Below are 19,324 nucleotides of genomic sequence, written 5' to 3'. Positions count from 1 at the left end.
CTAGGGTTGCTAACCTTTCCTAAGTGTGGGTCGAATTTTCCTGTGTCTTTGCCAGTCTAATAATTTTTGGTTGAATATATAAGCTCTTCAGATAATACTTTACAGTGAATCTGGATTCTCTTTGTTTTTGAGGAATTTTTAAAAATTATAATATGCTTAGAATCAAACTGCAGAATCGGGCTCTCCCACGGTATGCAGCAGCTAATATCTCTGCTCAGTTATTTCAACTTTACATACTACTGTCTTTTTTTTTTTTTTTTTTTTTTTTTTTTTTTTTTAATATCCTGGCTCCATAGAGTATCAAGGACTTGGGCAATTCATACTCACGATTTGGGGGCTTGCCCTTTTTGTTGTTCCCTTGCTCCTGGGGTCTCCCCCTAAATTACGAATTGCTCTGCCTTCTCCAACATCTGTTCTTCAAAACCTCAGACCTGAAAGGTTTCTACTTTCTGCTTCGTAAGCTGTGTACAGGTTGGAGAACACACGTGGTCAGAGTTGCAGTCGTCTTACATTTCACTAGCAACAGTTCTGTCTTTCCATGGTGGCTTCACTCTGCTTCTGTCTACTTTTCACCAGATTCCCTAGAACTCCCCCATGGACACATAATTTAGTGGTCATCTTTTCACTGCATTTTTCCTAAAATCAGTTTCCTACTCATTTACATGGAAACTTTTCTATCATTTTAGTTAAAATAAAAATCATATACTTTCTAAAAGGTACCTTTTATGCTGCATTTTATCACTTTCACTTGTCTTACTTTTTTTCTTACTTAGTTATATTTGAGAGTCTTTATCCAAATGGAGTCCATAGTACCTATCTCATAATTCCACTGAAAACATACTTGGTGAATTTACTTTTGGTTTTTGGCTTGTTTTCAGGTGGAGAAGGGGGAAAGTGTTAGCATATTACAGACACATTTGTACAGGACATCCTAATACGCTTTAAGTACCTTCCTTTTTCCTACCTTGAAAGATCATGAAATATTTTTTTTCCATTAGAATTTCAAGCCATGGTTATCTTTTCTCTGAAGTTTTGGAGGTGAGAGTTCTTCTCCATTTAAAGCACAATTTTCTAAAAACAAACAAAACCTGTTTAAAAATGGGCTAAGGATTTGACTTTGCACATTATGTCACATTCAGGCTTTAGTTTTTTATCTCCTCCCCTCATAGCCACTTTTTCTAGTTTATCTATGATGGGCCCAATCATCTCCTCATCTTTAAGCTGAAGCTCTTGGTGCATTATTTCTATATCTCGAATAGGATTTGCACTTCCTTCAACAGGCCTGATATCATCATCTTCAAAAGCACGTGTTACTTGAAAGATGCCATCACAGGAACTAATATGAGATAAGAAGGCATTTCCCAGATCTTGTCCATTGTGAGTTCCTTCTACATGACCAGCAATACCCACTGCATTTAGAAAGGCAGGAATTTTGACGCTGGCTTGTGGTCCTGGCAAAGAAAACCAAGCCTTTCATCTGCCACAGGTACTCTGCTCTCATCAGGATCAACAGAGCAGGAAAGGAAGTTTTCTGCTGAAGCCTGACTATTGGTTAGGACATTGAAGAAGGTAGATTTTCCAACAATACCAATTTTCAAGGAGGTTCCAAATCTTCCAAAGATTGGGGGTAGTTTAATTGCATCATCTCCCATTTGGGGGGTGGGGGGCATCCTGCTGCAGGTGAGCAATGACATGGGATCTCAGAGGCAGCAGCAGAGGGGGTCCTGCCAGCAGCAGGAGGCAAGGAGGAAGAAGGAGAGAGTGCGATTTTAATTTTTTGGTTACAAATAAATTTAAGTGAGTTGGTGAATTTGCAAATGTAGAATCTGCAAATAACGAAGATTGAATGTGTATCTATCTATACACATATTACTACCACTACTAAACTCATATGTTTATGTCTCTGTGGATGTCTGCCCATTCATCCATCTTGAAAACCATGAATTCACACCAATATTTTAAATCCCAATTTAACACCTTGGGTTCTTTCTAGTTTTTCCCTGTTTGGGCCACTGTGTCCCCCACCCTTACCCCCTAGTCCTTTCACTGGCATGGGCCTTATACTTTTCCCACATAATGATTTTAAGGCTGGATTTTTCTGGAAAGGAAGGTTGGGGCAAGAAGAGGGAGGGGTATGATTACATATTATGATCACATTTATATTTTTACTAGAGGTCCGATGCATGAAATTCCTGCAAGAGAAGGCTTTCCTTCCCCTGGATGCCGGCACCGGCTTCCCTCTGGCACCCAGGACCTGGGCTTCCCTGGCAGCTCTGGCTTTGTCCGGAAGGTAGTCTGGTCTAATTAGCATATTACACTTATATTATTATAGATTCCAATTGCAATATTTTGAAAGCTTTAAAAACTAAAAAAAGAATTGGCTAAGGGTTAATATATTTAAAAATTTTGAATAGTGTGTAAGTGGAGGTCAATTATATTTTTCTCTGTATTTATATAAAACTTCTCTAATTAAAAAATGGTGACAGTATGGTTATGCTGCCTTGTGAGACTGCATTTTCTCTAATTGAAAATGCTTAATAGGAGCTTGGTTAATTAATGATCAAAATATTTAAAAATCAGCTTCAGTATAAAGAAAATCTTGATCTATATGACATCTAAAGTCCTTTTCAACTTCAGAATTTTGTTTCATATAAAAAAGTCATTCTAAAATTAAAAGTAGCTCTGATTTCAGAATAGATGGCTCAAATCAATGTTTTCAGGTTTCTGTGCTGATTTTAAAAGTTTATTGTAAAACATTGATTTTCCTTGAGCATGTGAACTGCAGATAGTGTAATTTGAATAAGAGAAAATTTAGAAAATGTTACAGAATCCAGTGAACATCTTCCTTTCAGTTAGTGTGACACTGAACAACAAATTTCAGGCCTTTCTTGATATTTGGTATCACAAGTGCTGCTTTGCCACCTGGTGGTTCCTCATGATATTTTCTTTAGAAAAAAGAACTTTAGTAATATATAAAATATGCACTATTTATATCACAAGAAATTTACTACATTAATATTTAGTATTAAATGATTCTGGGAATCATTCAGTTTATAGTTTTGTATTGTATCTTTGTAAGCATATAATATCCTATATAATAAAAGGGTAATATGCAAATTGACCGAAAGGTAGAATGACTGGTCATTATGATGCGCACTGACCACTGGGGGATAAAAACTCAACACAGGATCTGCCTCCTGGTGGTCAGTACACTCCCACAGGGTGAGCGCTGCTCAGCCAGAAGCCGGGCTGCCAGCTGGTGAGTGCAGTGGTGGTGGTGGGAGCCTCTCCCACCTCCGTGGCAGTGGCAGTGCTAAGAATGTCTGACTGACAGCTTAGGCCCACTTCCCCAAGGGCTCCCAGGCTGAGGGGACCCACCACCCCAATGCATGAATGTCGTGCACCAGGCCTCTAGTATCAAATATTTTCAAGCAAAACTAAACTGATGCAAATTAAAATTATTAGCTCTAATGTTCCTTTGAAAAAATGCCTCTTGCTAGCTATTCTTATTTGAAGGATTAAAATAACCAAAACTCTTATATCATTAAAAAAATCACTTTTTTAAAGTGATAAAATCAAATCTCCTAGAGATATAAAGTGAACATGTGCTAACTTTGTTAAACCTGTCAATGTGAAAAAAACATCCAAACCTGTAGAGAATTTTTATGAGTTTGTTTGAGCCAAATTGATGATAATTGCCAGGAAGCAAAATCTCAACGGATTGAGAAAATGCTCTATAGAATGGCAGTTTTGCACCTTATGTTATAATCAAAGGGGAAGACATAAGGGGGTTACATGAAATCAATTAGTGATAGATTAGGGAGTCAGAAGAAAGCAAATTGGGGAAATCTCTGGGATTGGATAAAAAGTAAAACAGACAGAAACATGCTTCATTTACATTGGTGGGTATAGAATAGTTAACAATTAACATTTATAGCACATAGAGATGCTTTGTGGGAAAACAAGATAACAAAGAGAGGTTCTGTGGCCTCCTGTTCTGGTGGGAGAGTGTGCCCCGAGGGGTCTGGAAAAAAGAGGATTGCTCGGACATTTCAAAGGTATGTTACTTTACGTGCAAAAAGACAGTAGACAGGCTCAATTAAGGTAAAGATTGACTTTTGTCAAGGAAGGTACTGGCCTAGGACATGTTTACCTGTGATGACTCGCTTTTAGTTAGGAAGTTTTAAGTTCAGACCACCCTGTGTGGTTACTTGGGAGTCCGAGTTTATAAGGCTCACCATGCAGGCCTCCCCTCAGCTTGTGGCCCCTTTTTTATCTACAAACCTAATAAAACTAGTGAGGTATAGCAACCAGTTAAAAGGAGAAGTGGAAAAACAGACACATTTATAATTAAATGATTGTGCAAATGGAAGCAAAACTAGTTTTTTTCTATAATGGAGGAGGGAAGTCAATAAAACCTCTTCCAGACAGAATTTGCATGTCTGCAGACAGTCATTTGCATTGCTAATGATACAGTAAGCAGTTAGACAGACAAGAGCAGAGCAGGAACTATCGGTCAGGTACCAAAGTTCACCCAGCTTGATGGGAAGCCCTGGGTACCTAACAATGGACAATTGTAAAGTGTGACCTCACCACCAGGTGAACTTCCCTCCCTTAGCATATGGCTGGCCATGCAGTTTAACCCCATGACCTTTCATGTTGCTGGTCATGTTCCCCAGACCCTCCCCTGACCTTTCCTCCCCTGGTATATCACTAGTCATGCAGAAGAGCTCCCTACACAGGAACAAGGGGGCCAAAGAAAAGGCTCATAAAGCTCCCACACATGACCACTCCCGTAAGCATTAAGTCCCAGGACAACAAGGCTCTGGCCCACATCAAATAATGTTAGAAGAAAAGCCAAGCCTCAGGTCTGTTGACCACAGAGAAAGAGTTTTTATCCAACTAGAGGTAACATCTAGGCCTCACAAAGTTGTGTTTCAGCTCCAGGCCCAGAAAAGTAGCAAAGTCAGGTGGGTTGATGCCGTGGCTGACATCAGACCAGCTGTGATAGCTAATGATCCCCTGCCTTGGTGCCAACCAATCAGTGGAGACCACAGCCCTGAGGAGACACAGGTGGAAAGCTGATGACTATTCTATTGAGATCCTCTCCTGAGACCTCCTGAAGGACCCAGTGAGCACACGAATGCAAATGCGGTCTCTCTCTCTCTCATGCCCGTGCTTTGTCCCCTCTCCTTCCTCCAGGCACATTCTCTTTGCCTTTATTTCTCGTAAGCCAGTGGTTCTCAACCTTGGCTGCACATTAGAATCACCTGGGAATCTTTTTAAAATCCTGATTCCTGGGCCTCATCCTCCGGAAATTCTGTTTCTTTGTTATGGGGTGGGGCCACAACATTAGTAACAAAGAAACAGAATTTCCGGAGGATGAGGCCCAGAAATCAGGATTTTAAAAAGATTCCCAGGTGATTCTAAGGTGCAGCCAAGGTTGAGAACCACTGTCCTGAGCTCCAAGGGTCCTTTCATCTCTGTAACTTGTTTCCTGAGTCCACACAGCTCAGCCGGTTCCCTTCTTCTACAGCTCACTTCTTCCGTCTCTGATTTTAAATCAACTTTCATTTGGATTTGAGTATTGGCTCTGAATTCTTTTTTAGCCAGAGCTCAAGGACTGAGGTCTAACAACTAGTGCTGTTTTGCCATTAACACTTTCAGCTATCTACAATTTACAGAGTTGTAAAATAGCTTTGATAGAATCAAATCAGATAATACGCAGTCTAGAGAGCTATAGACGTGTATTCCACCAGAAAACAAATTTTTCCTTATACACTATTCAAGTTCTCTCTCTGCTTTGCAGATTTCTCCATATATGGGACTATTGCAATTTATATTATTTTTGTACATGTAGTTTCATGATTTGAAATTAGAATCAGCAACTGGGCACATATAAGAAGTAATTCCCATTTCCTGTTTCCATTGCTTGGCTGGCAGGAAGTCTATTACCAATTGTCTCCTCTCCTAATACCTGAAGAGTTTTAATGAGCACCCTGGTGTTTCTGATTCGGGCTGAGAATCACTAGTCTAGAGCAGCAACTTTCCACCCTGGCTGCACATTAAAACCTCCTCCAGAACTTAAATCAGAATTTTAAAGAGTGGGATTAAAGAAGAAATACTTTTAAAGCTTTCAGAGGTCATTCTAGTACATAGCCAGAGTTGGAAACTATGGACTCTAGAAGAGGGTTCTGAAATCTTGGTGACACACTAGATACAGTGACGGTGAACCTTTTGAACTCGGCATGTCAGCATTTTGAAAAACCCTCACTTAACTCTGGTGCCGTGTCACATATAGAAATCTTTTGATATTTGCAACCATAGTAAAACAAAGACTTATATTTTTGATATTTATTTTATATATTTAAATGCCACTTAACAAAGAAAAATCAACCAAGAAAATGAGTTCGCGTGTTACCTCTGACACACGTGTCATTGGTTCGCCATCACTGCACTAGAATCACCTGGAGCAATTTTAACAAATGCTGATGTCCACCTGCCTTGGTAGCATTTATTGTCAAAAATTTCTTTTGGATTTTTACTTCTCAAAATTATACTGAAAAGGAAAGATGATTGAGCTTAAAAGGAAAACTTTACAATGTACTTAATGTACATAAAACATGGAAGAGACACAAGGGATATACAGCACTCTCCTTTGTCTATTGATCGATGAATAGATATAGATATTCACAATTTTTTTCACTGCTCTCTCAGGGTGCACGTGGGGAATTAAATAAGAACTTGGAAGCCAAGATGGAGAAGAAGCAGATGGGAAAGGCTTAGACCAAGGAAGATTGCCTGAGAGAGCAAAGTATGGATTCAGAGAAACAGGGTACAGTTCTGAAGAATTAATAACATTAAATAGGAAACACTTGAACTGGGGAGAAGGTCTCCGATGAAAGATGGTGAAAATAGTAACATTAACATGAAGCATAGTAACCTCCATCTTGAATAAAAAACTGCTGTTTGAAACTCTCTGCTATTGTTAGATAGACCCTAGTCCTGTAAACTCTGTCATTATAAACTCTGTCACTTTAAGACAGTCTGTTATTCTGTAAAATGACTTTGTTTTTAGTTCAAATAATAGAAAAAGATAAACTTAACTGTCTGACTTTGCAAGCTAGCCATCCAATGTAATAGACTAATACTGATAATAATTCCTATATTTTTATGCCAAGTACAAACTCATTATGTATTCAAGCTTACAACACTCTGTAACAATAACTCACAGAGAGCCCTTTGTAAAATCTGCAAAGAAAGAGGCTCAAAAAGTATAAATATGGGAGACTTCCTGTATGTGGTGCTCAGAGATTTGGAAGAGACACCTCCCTCTGGGTCATAAGCAATAAACGACTCCTAATTAATTGGCTCATTAAGGCATCTTGTATCCTTCTCATTTGCTGATTTACAATACAACGAACAATTATGAAGAACTACTTAAAAGACAAGGACCATATGTATGCTTGAAAACACTTTGTTTCTTAATCATTACAAACCACAACATGGTAGGTGTAGGAAACATATATATACACAGGGAATGTAGGAATGTCACCATGAAAGAAATAAGACTTTTTGGGGTCCATCTTGGGCCACAATTATATCAATTGAGTTCATGACAAAAACCCAGAAGTCAATTTATTAATTTAAAATTCTTTAAATGTTCTCAAAGAGGACCAGATTTGTTTCTATGCAATATGACCAAAGTGTTTCTTAAGGACAGGCATGGTGCATAAGAAATCAAATAATAATCGGAACTTTCCTTAAGGATTCTGATGTATCATATATCTAAAACATCAAGGCACAGCTCACAATAATGGTGATTTTGCTAATGAGCTTGAACTATCCATATCCTTTGTTTACACTGTATTGCTGTCCACATTATGGACTAAAGGCTGTGAGGGGCATAGGTAAACTATCTAATGGCCACCAGAGGAATGTTTCACACCACTGGATAGACATAAAAATCATCTGGGGAGTATTTTTTAAATTAATTAATTAATTTATTATTCATTCTTAGAGAGAGTGAAAGGGAAGGGGAAGGGGGCAGAGAAGGGAGGGAGAGAAAGAGAGAAACAGAGAGAGAGAGAGAAGAGAAATATCGATGTGAGAGACACGAACTGGTTGCCTCCATACCCTCTGCAACTGGGGGTGGGATACCAACCTGCAACCCAGGTACATGCCCTTGACCAGGAACCAAACCCAAGACCCTCCAGTGCATGTGCTGCCATTATAACCACTGAGCAATGTCAGCTAGTGCTCTGGGGAGTTTTTTTTTTAAAGCATCAATGTCCAGATTTTACCCCCAGAGACTTTAAATTGGTTTGAAATAGGCCCTAGATATTAGCATTTGTTAAAAGTTATCTACATGATTCTAATGTATTCTTGCAAATTCCAACCCCAGAGTCCATAGTTCTCAGCCTTGACTAAATGTTAGACCAGTGATTTTCATATGCTGCATCAGAAACACCTGGAGGGCTCATTAAAACACAAATTGCTTAATTTGCATTTTTAACAGGCTCCCAGGTGATAATGATGCTGCTGGTCCAGGAAGCAGACTTTGAGAACTATTGATCATTTAATGCAGCATCAGCTTTGTCTGTTTTTCTTTAAGACTTACTAGAGGCCCGGTGCATGAATTTGTGTGTGGGGTCTCTCTGGGTGGCCTGCAGGGATCAGGCCAAAACCCACAGTCCAACGCCGCCTGCTGCTCCTACGCTCCTACCTGCCACTCCCGCTAATCCCAGCCCCACTGTCCTGATCAGGAGCCCTGTGTCTAGAGCCCTCCATAGGGGAGTGGCATGCGGGATCAGGCTGAAACCAGCTCTCTGACATCCCCTGAGGGGTCCTGGATTGAAAGAGGGTACAGGCCAGGCTGAGGGACCCCACTGGTGCACGATTGGGCAGGGGAGGGACTGTGGGAGGGCTCCAGGGCGTGTCCATCCCATCTTGCTCAGTCCTGATCGGCCAGACCCCAGCAGCCAGTTAACCTACTAATCGGAGCATCTGCCCCCTGGTGGTCAGTGCACATCATAGGAAGCGGTTGAGCAGCCTTAGCATATCATTAGCATATTATGCTTTGATTGGTTGTTCAGTTGTTCTGTTGTTTGGTCTATTTGCATATTACCCTTTTATTATATACTAGAGGCCTGGTGCACAAAATTCGTGCACTGGGTGGGTGTCCCACAGCCCAGGCTGCCCCCTCTCACAGTCTGGGAGCCCTCAGGGGATGTCCTACTAATGGGGAGTGGGCCTATGCCACAGTCTGGCTACAGCGGCTCAGAGCACGCCCCCCTGGGCGAGTCCGCTGGTCCACTGGTAGCTTTGGTCCCAACCGCAGCATGGCTTGGAGCATGCCCCCTGGGCGGGTCCATGGGTCCGCTGGCGGCCTTGTTCCTAGGGCAGGCAGTGCAGCATGCCAGCCCAAAAACCCCTGGCGGGAGTGGCCTTGGAGCTGGGCGATGCCACACTCCCACCGGGGGTGTTGCTCCCAGGGCAGGAAGGCTCCCAAAGCAGGCAGTGTGGCGTGCCTGCCCACGAACCCCTGGCAGGCGTGGCCTTGGAGCTGGGCGGCGCCGGGGCTGGGGGCAAGCTCCAAGCTGCGCTGTGGCCGCTTGGAGCCCAGCCCCAGCCCTGTTGTGTGGTGTGTGTCCGCTGGGGCTAGGGGCATGCTCTGGGCTCGTCGTGATGCAGCCTCCTGAGCTGGTTGTGATGTCCTGGCCTAATTTGCATATGTCTCTCTTATTATATAGGACTAGTGGCCTGGTGCATGAAATTCGTGCATGGGGGGGTATCCCTCAGTCCAGCCTGCACCCTCTCCAATCTGGGACCCCTCGAGGTATGTCCGACTGTCAGAATTGAGCCTAAACCAGGAGTTGGACATCCCCCTCGCAATCCAGACTGCTGGCTCCTAACCGCTCACCTGACTGCCTGCCTGATTGCCCCTAACCACTCTTCCTGCTGGCCTACTTTCCCCAAACTGGCCCCCGCTCCTGGCCTGATCGCCCCTAACTGCCTCTGCCTCAGCCCCACCATCATGGCTTTGTCCGGAAGGACGTCCAGAAGATCTCCGGAAGGTGTCCTGGTCTAATTAGCATATTACTCTTTTATTAGTATAGAAGATTTAAGTATCCAAGGCCTACTAAACCACTCTTTAAAAAAACGGTGGTAAAATAACAAAATATTTTCCAGATTCTTGTGATTCCTTACAAAAAAAATGTATATGTGCAACTATTCATATATGTGCTTATGTATTCTTTTTTTCAATACATTTTTATTGATTTCAGAGAGGAAGGAAGAGGGAGATAGAAACATCAATGATGAGAGAGAATCACTGATTGGCTGCCTCCTGCATACTCCTCACAGGGGATCGAGCCCACAACCCAGGTATGTGCCCTTGACCAAAATCAAACCTGGGACCTTTCAGTATGCAGGCCAATGTTCTGTCCATTGAGCCAAACTGGCCAGGGCTATGTATTCCTTTTTAACTACACAAAGGGATTATGTTCATTTTTGATGATATAATTATGATATATTAATTTTTATTATTTTTCTAATAATGAAAGTTAGAAATATTGACAACTAAAGAGAGTAGAATACATTTTTCAAGAGTGTTTTTTCCCATAGGAAAAGTAACCTGAAATTACAAATATGCAGCAAATGAGCTACAATAGATACATTTTAGTACACATTATTGTAGCCATGCTTTTTAGGAGACTTAATAAGAGTAATAATTAATGTAAAAACTTGTTACAATAAGCAGATTCTGATCAAATACATTATTGATATTTAAAATTGTTTTTCTAGTGTTAAAGTTATACTGAAGCATCCATCTTATATAAAAAACTGGTGTTTGACATTTTAATCCTGCTATTTTGGCTTCTGTAAATGCTTGCTTGCTTAAATAATTAGGAAAATAAGACTACTCGCATTCCAGAGAGGCCATAAGCTATGCCCCAGACAGAGTTGTCAGTGCTGGCACCAGGCCAGGCCTTGGGATATGGTCTCATGGCCCCTTCCCAGCATGCAGACCTTCGTTCTCAGAAGGCCCGGAAGTCTCATTCCAAATTTGGGAGAAAAAAAACTGGAAAAAGTATAAATAGAGAAAGTTTCCTCAATGTTGGGGGGCCCAGAATTTGAAAGACACATTTTTTCTCTAGGCCTGCACTGAATTTAATAATTAAAATGTAACTCCCTTTCTCTAAGTGTGGCTTGGTTTTTCTCTGGTCTTCTGTAACAACACTACTCTGTAGATGGCTCTGAAAAAGTTTATAGCTACTTATTAAAGAAAATATGACTTAGTCCTGATTTGATTAACAAGTTGTTTAGCCTTGAGGTAGTTATTCAACATCTCTAAGCTTTATTTTATTTGAAAAATGATCTATGTACTTTCTGCCATTTATATTTGTTTTTTACTCTTAAAGTATGGTCAAATATTAAAGAATATTTGTTTAAAATGTGTATGATATAAAGAATAATAATATGATGGCTAGCTGCATTCTGGTGCCCATCATATTCTCTGTCCATCTAGTTTATGAAAACATTTTTGCTATATTCTTTAAAGTCTCCATGTGTCCGTATTTAATCCCATCTCCTTCTATTTCTGCTCAGAGAAAGTATTACCATAAATTTAGTGGTTATTATTTCCCTGCTTGTCTTCATAGTTTTGCCAGATGTGTTCATATGACCAAGTATACATTTATCTTAGCATGCTTTGAACACTATGATGCATTTGTATCATGTTTTCCTCTTGGTGATGGGCAATTTCCTTATTGTAACCTTGGGAAGTAGGTTTATATTAAGTTTATTGATCAACCTTGAGTACCCTATTACATTTCCTACCTTGTAAAATATTTTGTTTCACTTCTTAAGTAGATATAAACTAAAGCTCAATTTACTTTTCCTTGCCTGATACTATCAAGGTGAAAATGGTCCATTGCTTACCTGTCTCTGATTTCCTACTTTAACTTAGATTTTGGTCTTGATTATCCCATATTTTCTTGTTAGTTCTTCAATGCATTTGAAAATGTATTTGCAATATTTCATCCTATTTTTAGCAGTAGTTTGAGCCAAAGACTATATTAAGCAATTGAGACAAAGTTAAATTAACTCACAGTTCCTGATTTCTAGAAGGTTGAATCCAGACTGTGAAAAGTTAGTCATGTAAACAAACACTTAACATTTTTACTTATTCATTCAAAAACATATATTGAATTTCCATCTTCACACACCAACTAGACTTGAAGCAAGCAAGCCAGAAATAATAAAGATTAGGATTAGAACACAAATTAATGAGATAAATAATTAAAAAATGATAGAGGAAAATATCAACAAAATGAAAAGTTGATTCTTTGAAAGAAATAATTAAACTGATAAATGTTTAGCTAGACTGACCAAGAAAAAAGAGTAGAAGAGTCAAATTACTAGAATCAGGAATGAAAGAGTAGTTCAACAGTTCCTTCAAAAGGTTAAATTTGGAGTTTATATGAGCCAGCAATTCTACTCCTAGGTATATACTCAAGAGAAGTGGAAAAAAGGGTATTTAAATATTTAAATACATATTTGTACATGAATATTCCTATCAGCACTATTCACAACAGGCAAAAAGTGGAAACAACCTAAATGTCCTCCAGCTGATAAATGGAAAAACAAAGTGTGGCATACCCATGCAATGGAACAATATTATTAAACAATAAAAGGAAATGAAGTACTGATACATGCAGCAGCATAAATGAACCTTGAAAGCATTATGCCAAGTGAAAGAAACCAGCCACAAAAGACCACATATTTTTAAAATGCATTTATGCAAAATGTCTACAATAAGCAAATCTATGGGGACTGGGGATTAGTGTATGGCAGACTGGGTTGTGGAGTTGTGGGAAATGCTGAGATGATTGCAGAGGGACATGCAGTTTCTTTTTGATGTGGTCCAATGTTTTAAAATTGATGTGGTGATAGTTGAATAATGCTGTGAATATAGTAAATACCATTGAATAGTATACTTTAAATGGGCTAATTGTATGGTATGTAAAATATAGGTCAGTAAAGTTGCAAATGAGTGATTAAATCACCAAAGTTTGATTTCAAATGTGATATAGATATTTAGTACCCAATCTCAGCAAATAAATCAACTTGACCTATAGCTATATTAAATGACAAATTTGAAATAGAGATATAGAGATGCTATGTGATTTGTAGATGCTTTAGACCTTATTTCAGTATCTACACTCAGTTCTTATTCGCTGTGGTAATTCAGATAAACATACTCAATATCTTTGAAACCTAATTTCCTAATTTTTTAAATAAAATATGATTTTTGGTGAACATTTAATAAGTGAAATCATAGAAAGTCGTTCACCTAGTGGCAGGGGAGCAGCTTAACACTATAAGTAATTATGAATTTTACCACTTCACTTATCAAATTATTATAGACTCTGTGTGATAGTGACCATGGGGGGAAAACCATCCTGGGTATGTTTTCACACACTCACACACAAAACACAGCTTGTGGGGAATTTACATGTCTTAAATCATACATAATCACAAAGAAAACACTCAGAGCACTTGATAACACAAAGGGAAAGAAAAGATGTATCTAAATATTTATTTTCTACCCATTATCCTACCCGTGTGTACATTTTTCGTTTTGAACTTTGCTCTCAAACAGAATCAGGGATCATGAAGGGCAGCTATCTGCTTCCCATCCTAGCAACCACCCTCTGAGCTGTTATGGGTTATTTGAAGGTATTGCTCTGCTACTGTGCTGGGCCTCTCCCTGGAAGCACTTCAGGTTCTTGTGCCTGGCATGTTAGGCAGCAGCGAAGCAGAGAAAAAAGGGTGGCCTTAATGGTTGACTTAATGGTGTGTTAAGTGTTCATTTCTGCTGAACTGATCACAGGCTTTGGTGTGTGTCTAGTTTTATTGGGTCTCTGTCAACCAGCATGCATAGAGTACTAAATTTTGAAGAAATGTATGGTTTGAGCAGAGCAGAGTATGAGGAAAACGACTACAAAGTTGGTGTGAGGCCATCATAGGCAAGAGGACTAGAATGAGTATTTTCTCTGCCTCCAAGCATTTTTTTTTAAATGTAAGCATGTTTTAGGTAATTTTTGAAATTATTATTTTGTCCCCTGGATTAAGATATCTAGAAATACTGGATATCTTTTTTTACTTTGCTTCTCTACAGGGGAAAAAAAATCAAGTAACTACGAATATTTACTTGCAATTACTTTTAAATATTAATAGAAGAGGAAAGCTATAATATTTACTTAGCATCTATGAAATTCTTTTAATTTGTGAAGTTCAAACAAATTTTCAAATATAAGAGTTTAATTTGAAGTGAACAAGTCATAATTTTATTAGCCACATATCCCTGTCTTTGAAAACAGACTGTGGATAAATTAGTGAAATTGTAGCGTTGGTGGTATAGTGGTTAGCATAGCTGCCTTCCAAATTAGTGAAATTGTAATTTAGTACTTACTTATAATATTTGAGTAATGAATAAAAAAACATTAAAAATATGAGCTTGCTGAAGAATATTAACAATGACCTTGGTGTTATTACCCTATTATGATAGACAAAGTGCTAACAGAAAAGGAAAATGACATATGACAAAAAAACAAACTTGCCTTATATTTGCTCATATTCTCATAAAAAAACCTCAATAATTTGGAGTCACTGCTGCCTCCACAATTATCAAGTGAGAATTGTGAATAAAAACAAACATGATTATATCTATATTTCTTATCCTTTTACCTTTTTCACTTGAAAAACTCTAATCACTCATTAAAATCTTAGTATGGATTTTATACTAATTGTAATACTGGTGGGATGACTGAAATTTTTATAACATTAGCATGAAATGAAGAAATTGAGTCTACTGTGAAACAAATTTTATAAGTTATTAGAAGCCCAGCATGTGAAATCGCTGTGCTTGCAGCCCCATCTTCCCGCGTCTTTGGTTGTTACGGCGTTAGATCCACTGGGTTTTTATAATATAGATACCTCAAAGATTTAAAAAATATAAAAGTATAATGGTAAATATTCTGTTCAATGATCTGATCAGAATAATGGCACTTTCTACAGCTTTGGTTCTCAACCTTCTGGCCCTTTAAATACAGTTCCTCATGTTGTGGTGACCCCCAACCATAAAATTATTTTCGTTGCTACTTCATAACTGTAATGTTGCTACTGTTATGAATCATAATGTAAATATCTGATATGCAGGATGGTCTTAGGCGACCCCTGTGAAAGGGTTGTTCAACCGCCAAAGGGGTCGCGACCCACAGGTTGAGAACCGCTGTTCTACAGAGCTCTCCATGAGTAATCACTCCTTCTTCCTCAGAGGCAGATTCTCCTCACTTTCCCCCAAAAGTTCTGAGGTGTGTGAAGTTTCCAGAAAGGATCTGGAGTCTAAGAAAGGCTCTTGGATAATGTTGGAGGACCACAGTGGTTGGCAGCTGTTAGAAGATTTACAAAGCTTTAAGGTAAGTCCAAGCATAAATCTCTGAGGGACTGGGGAAATTTTTAAGACAAGAAATTCATTGTTTTGACCATCAAGATAAAAATCTAAGTAGACACAAATCAGATTATTAAAAGCCATCAAGGAAATCTCATGAAAGGAATAGTAGATTTATTTCTAATGGGAATCTCTTAAGCCAAAGCTCCAAAATTATTGGGCATAGGTCCAGCACTTAAAAATTGTTAAAACATAATCCACTTCACTCTAAGACTTTCAGACTGGGATAAACTGGTCACAGAAGGGTTAGATTGACATTAGGTCACCCATCAACTTCAGGAACATGTTCATGTTTTAAAAATATGCTTTTATTGATTTCAGAGAGGGAGGGAGAGGAAGAGAGAGATAGAAACATCAACAATGAGAGAGAATCATTGATCAGCTGCCTCCTGCACACTCCCCATTGAGGATCGGGCTTGTGCCCTGATTATGAATTCAACTATGACCTCCTAGGATCATAGGTCAATGCTCAACCACTGAGCAACACCGTCTGGGCAGGAACTTTTTTTTTTTGCAATGAGGTACAATGTAAAACATCATAAAGGTCCCCACCAGGTGGCACATCTCTCTCTCTCTCAGGTATTAATTTGGCTCCAAAGAGACCCAAGGCTTAACTAAATGGGATCTTCAAATTTCAAAGAATTGAGCAATTCATCTTCTGGCATACCTACTTATTTTATGTCTGAGAGCTGTGGTAACAGAAGCTGTAGATATCTACCTAAAGGGCAAAAACTTACAAAGACAACTTAGAATTACAATGGCCATTATGGGGAACATTCCAATTAAACAAGATTATTCATTTAAGAAAGGCAATTGAAAGCAAGGGCTCCCAAATTAAAAAAACAGAATGGGAGAGCTATTTTAATTGGCATGCAGAAGCCTCCATAAGGCTTCAGGATGCCAAAATAGCGACATTGAAAGACTCACCTCACAAAACTAATGAAATACTGAAGAACAAGAGGTACCTAAAACAAAGGACTGTAAGACTGGTTGTGAGTGCCTTCTGGGGAATCGGGGGATAGTAAGGTGTCAGCTGTGTGCTCTCTGAGCCTTTAGCCATGCCTCACAAAATTCAGGAGATCAAGGACTTCGAGCCCACAGCTAGAAGAAAGGATGCCAAATCTGTCAAGATCAAGAAAAATAAAGAGCCCTGGCCAATGTGGCTCAGTTGCTTGAGTATAGTCCCATGCACCAAAAGGTCACTGGTTCAATTCCCAGTCAAGGTACATGCCTGGATTGTGGGCTTAATCCCCAACCCATGTTTCTCTCTCCCCCTCCCTTTCTTTTCCTCTCTCTCTAAAATCAATAAAAACATATTTTAAAAAAGAAAATAAGAATAATGTGAAGTTTATAGTCTGATGCTGCAGACACCTTTATATCTTGGTTATTACAGACAGAGAAAAGGAAGCAGTCCCTGCCCTCAGGTTTGGTGGTGAAGGAGCTGAAATGAACCAGACAGGCTGATCTAAACTGTATTACAAATGTTATAAATTTTAAAAAAATAAAAAGTTATAAGACTGACATCACTCTTACTACTCCCCTCTATTCCCCTTCACCTGAGTACTCACAATCTATTAATCCTCTAGCTGAATTGCCTTTCCACTCTGAAGAGAATACAAGATGGTAAACAAAAGTCTACGTAGTTATCAGCCTCACAACTGCACGGCTCAAAGGCCAGAAATCCGAAATACCTGGGCTTCTCCCACTGCACTCTCCTAGGGGTCCATCATCAAATTCCTGGCCCAGAAATTGTGTCTCATTTCCATCAAACAGGACATTGCAAAAGAGATTGTCTTAGAAGGTTTTGCCAAATCCTCGCACACCAATCAAATGCCTCCTTCTGGGCCTCTCCCATGGTTGATGGGACTCTGATTCTCTAGTAAACTGCTACTAGTTATTCCCTTAAACAGTTAGAGAAAAGTAAAATTAAAATTAATGAAAAACCATCCTAGCTTGTTTGGCTCAGTGAATAGAGAATCGGCCTTCCGACTGAAGGATCTTGGGTTGATTCCAATCAAGTGCACATACCTCAGTTACAGACTCAATCCCCAGCCCTGGTCAGGGAGGCAACCAATCAATGTTTCTCCTTCTCCTTTCTACTCTCTCTAAAAGTCAATGAAAAAAATATCCTATGGTGAAGATTAACAACAACAAAAAGAATGGAAAACCTTTCCATTTAAAGCAGGGCTATCTTCTACTTTAAATCCCACTTGCTCTGGAGCCTGCCAATGGGATCCAAGAAAAAAAACTAAAAAGCCAAGCCAACAAAGGGTGAAAATTCTTACCAGAGTCAGCATTCCCAGATCTCCACAGCATCTGCTCAAGAAGGGCAGTTATAAATATACTAGAGGCTCGGTGCACAAAATTAGTGCATGGAGGTGGAGGTCCCTCAGCCCAGCCTGTACCCTCTCCAATCTAGGACCCCTGGCTCCTAACTGCTCTCCTGCCTGCCAGCCTGATCGCTCCTAACCACTCTGCCTGCCTGCCTGATTGCCCCTAACAGCCTCTGCCTAAGCCCCTGACACCATGGCTTTGTCTGGAAGGAGGACTGGGTGACCTGACGATGTCCAGTCTATCTGGCCTAATTAGCATATTACCTTTTTATTAGTATACATTATTAGTATAGATTTGGATCAAGACATAAAATGGAGGCTTCCCCCGTGGTCTGGCCCAAGTCACAAATTGAAACCTAAATCAGCCTGCACTTATGGGAAACACCTGTCAAGGAAACCTAACCTATCACAATCCTCCAGCTAAGCTTTAGTTAGTTTAGTTTCCCCTCAAAAATAGGACTGCTAGGTTTATAAGGAGATTGCTGATAGCCAATCATGGCCTGTTTTCCAGGTGCCTGTTCTAATGCTCTAACTCCCTCCTGCCTCAAATCCCCCTTGCTGGTGAGGCACTGTACTCCTCTAGTGCGTGGATAGTTTCCCTTTATTCAAGTTCACATGATCTAGAATAATCTTAGTTTAAATAAAGCTTAGTTTAAGTTTGCTGGTTTAATTAAAACATGCATGTCTTTAGAGTTATCAGAATTAAATATAATCTTTTATTCTGACTACAAAAGTCAAATAAGCTCATGTTACCTCTGTTACAGAACTTATCAGCAGGAAAGATAAGATTGTAGGCAGAATTGATAGCTACTAAGGTAGGAAAGGGGAAAAAGGGGAGAAAAGAAGGAGTTTATCTCACCCCCTGAGCAGTCAGCTGTCTTAGGACTTGCCAAACAAGATGACCAAATGTATGCACAAACATTCCGAAATAAGCCACAACGATGTAGTAGGGGACTTTGAAACCTAGTCTGCTACTCAAAATACCTGACAGGGGAACTTTGAAACCTATAGGGGCAAGGTCATAAAACCCCTTGAACCCCCTCCTGACAGGGTGTTCAGACTAGCTGAACTGTCTGCTTGTGCTTTATGCCAAGTACATCTTTTTTAAAAAAAAATCTATTTTTTATTGATTTCAGAGAGGAAGGGAGAGGAAAAGAGAGATAGAAACATCAATATGAGAGAGAATCATTGATCATCTGCCTCCTGAAGGCCCCTACTGGGGACTGAGCCCATAACCCGGGTATGTGCCCTAACCAGGAATCGAACCATGACCTCCTGGTTCATAGGTAAATGCTCAACCATTGAACCAGGCCAGCTGGGCTCAAGTACACTCTTAATAAATTCTTGCTTTGCTTCTTTAATAAATTTGCTTGCTTTGCTTCTTTAATAAATTTGCTTGCTTTGCTTCCTTAATAAATTCACTTGCTTTGTGTCAATGCTGCTTTTTGTCATTCTGGACCATTTCACCCTAAAC

At 39.6% G+C, this 19,324-nt stretch overlaps 2 pseudogenes; one reads left to right on the top strand and one right to left on the bottom strand.

The window, feature by feature from the left end:
* Positions 1 to 1,092: 1,092 nt before the first annotated feature.
* Positions 1,093 to 1,670, bottom strand: LOC118666565 (annotated as a pseudogene).
* Positions 1,671 to 16,575: 14,905 nt separating this feature from the next.
* Positions 16,576 to 16,967, top strand: LOC118665677 (annotated as a pseudogene).
* The last annotated feature ends 2,357 nt before the right edge of the window (positions 16,968 to 19,324 follow it).

The sequence above is a fragment of the Myotis myotis genome, unplaced genomic scaffold (assembly GCF_014108235.1).
Source record: "Myotis myotis isolate mMyoMyo1 unplaced genomic scaffold, mMyoMyo1.p scaffold_m19_p_11, whole genome shotgun sequence".
Classification (NCBI taxonomy): Eukaryota; Metazoa; Chordata; class Mammalia; order Chiroptera; family Vespertilionidae; genus Myotis; species Myotis myotis.
Note: the sequence above shows the minus strand (reverse complement) of the source record. Positions and strands in the feature narration are given on the sequence as shown.